This window comes from Triticum aestivum, chromosome 5B, assembly GCF_018294505.1.
Source record: "Triticum aestivum cultivar Chinese Spring chromosome 5B, IWGSC CS RefSeq v2.1, whole genome shotgun sequence".
In the NCBI taxonomy this organism is placed as follows: domain Eukaryota; kingdom Viridiplantae; phylum Streptophyta; class Magnoliopsida; order Poales; family Poaceae; genus Triticum; species Triticum aestivum.
Window position 1 is genome coordinate 47,748,188 of NC_057807.1, and position 2,639 is coordinate 47,750,826.

General features: G+C 36.6%; 1 long non-coding RNA gene across 1 annotated transcript; it reads right to left on the minus strand.

The window, feature by feature from the left end:
- Positions 1-795: 795 nt before the first annotated feature.
- Positions 796-1,828, minus strand: LOC123115610 (uncharacterized). The gene is made up of 3 exons (XR_006456678.1): positions 1,805-1,828; positions 1,585-1,625; positions 796-915 (listed from the first exon to the last, which is right to left on the minus strand). It is a non-coding gene; the product is annotated as an uncharacterized lncRNA (long non-coding RNA).
- Between the last annotated feature and the right edge of the window lie 811 nt (positions 1,829-2,639).

A 2,639-nucleotide genomic window follows, 5' to 3' on the forward strand; every position in this document is an offset into this window, starting at 1 on the left:
CTGCGTCATCCCTGGGGATCCGCAGCAGCGGCGGCGTTCGTGGGGATCTGTGGCCAATTCTTTTAATGATCAAACATGACTCTTGCATAAGTGATATCAGTATCCGATTAAGATGATTTTTAAGGCACCAAAACAAAACTTGGTGAAGACCACAATAATATATATTAGTATCCGAGTAAGATGATCTAGCTAAATACCTGTGGGTTGCCACAGAATAACTCCTCTTGACATGCACGTCAATTGCCTCCCTTTAATAGCGCCAAATGCATAAGTTTACAACTACAAGTCGTGCGTGGGAACAAGATCACAAACATATATTCATTTCATTGATCAAAATAGATTTATAATAACTAATTTTAGTTGTCGAAATAGACCAGTAATCGTAGAAGAAGAAAAGTAATATACAACATATATTATAACTCCGCACTACGGCCAACCAGCTACATCACCCATGTGGCTTCACCTTCGACAACTAATAAAATTTCTAATATCATCCACCTTGAATAATATCATAACATTCACGTTCATTTTATTTTTATCTTGGAGCCTCATGGTCACATGTTCTAGGAATTTTTAATTTCAGACAACAATGGTATCTACCAGCAACAAGATTTCTAGATGTCCAGAAATGCAGTATATTTCTGTGTATGGCATCATCACAATTATCCATGCCATTATAGGATCTATCAATTCAAAATAAGTGAAAATAATGGGTGTTATCCCAGTTTGCGAAATTGATGAAGTTTTACCTTGGCACTGAAGCTGCTGGAGAACTACACCGCAAGCAACCCAAAGGGCGAAGCTTCCTTGACTTCCTTTTGATACTCATTTGCTCAGTCCCATGCTTATCAATGGTGGATGCAGAAACTGGAATCAAGGAGCAAGCTATGCTTTTGCGTCTTTTTCTTGGCCCTCCTAAAGAAACATTAAATAGTTAGGCAACTAATTCAGCTGGGTAAATGCGGAAAATTGTATGTGATTTTCCTATCCTTGGAGTGAATATCCTAAGTAAAGTCGAAGCAAAGGAGAGCCAATTTGCTAAAAGTTCATAGCACAAGTTTAACATACATGACAAAAAAATGTCGTTGCTGCATTTTTGGAGAGCATGCCTACCATGAGATGAATATTAGAAGACTGATTGGGCCGAGAAGGCTGAGAAATATGATCGTGATGGTGCTGGTAAACACATCTTGGGTTGGTTGGCTGGATTATACATTCACTCTCGATGGAAATCCCCAACCAGAATGTACATTTTCTAAACCCGCAGAATATCAAAGAAGAAATTCTGGTTTTTGGTTGGTGGGACATCAATCCAGATATTAAATTGATTCTAAACCCAGAACCAACACTACAAGCACAACATTAAATTTATGGGTTCGAAAGGTACATCAAAAAGTATCTACAAACAGTTTAACTTCGAAACAAGAGATTGAGATGCATGTCCGTATGTAGGTTTATTTTTTTCTTAGCGGTGAAAGTAGGAGAGACTCTTACTGTTCAATTAGGCTATAGAAAAAACAAGTCCATTTCTCTTGTCAAGCAAAATAACTCAGGAAGCTAATTAATATTTCAAACGGAGCTTACTTTTTTCTAAGGAAATTATTTGCTTCACATGACATTTGTTCCTGCAATATTATAATTATAATATCAAGTATTGTTGGTAATGGGCAAATTTATATCTGAACAAATTCTATGAGAAAGCGACCCTGCTCCATGAAACTACACGGCTCCCTGAAATTACGCATTATACCCTTTGTGTTAGTCAAGATAAAAAATAGCTAGGCATTGGTAATCATGATTGTACCTTATAATCAAGTTATTTGTTGTGTTGATGTCTGGGTTGAAGTATATCTTTTCACTGCTCTGTCATACGCAAGATAGCATCTGAAATTCAGTGCATACAATCAGAGGCATGTTACCTCCAGAAATCCCTATCAGAAGACACCAATTTACTTCCCTGCATTACATATGCCAAAAGATACTAAGCATAACATTAACCCATTTAGTTGTCTAGATAACCAGATTAAATCATAAGCATTACATGGTTCTTATTTCAATGAAAAGGAATACCGTTGAATAATGATTACCAATGCATGTCAGCATGCATAATTCAGAAACCACATGTTTAATCATTTAGGGGGCAGATACATTTGTTTTCAGAGCCTGCAACTATGAAATGCTAGACAAGTTTATTGTCCTACTAAAAATATGAGGAAATTATCAATGTCAAAGTTGTTGTGTCTAGTGCCAAAATTAACTACTATATCAGGTTAGGTCTGCTAGAAATAACAGTGGTAAGTAAGAAACGTGACAAAAATTAAGCATCGACTCATATGTATACCTACAGATCTAGCCAAAAGCTTTGACATGCAAGAACAATACTAACAATGAACCTGCTCGAGTCTGGGCATATACTTGACTTCCTGTGCAAATCTATTCGCTATATTATTTACCCATAAATCACTCTTCATCATCTTCTTATTTCTCTAACAACTATATCCGCATGACCAATCAAAGTTCACCACCTCTATTAATGGCATATCCAACCCACAACTTAGAATTTCAAACACTTGCCGGTGCACTTGTCTTCCACAACTCATTAATATTTACATGGTGTAATGTAACTTCTCGAACTTCAT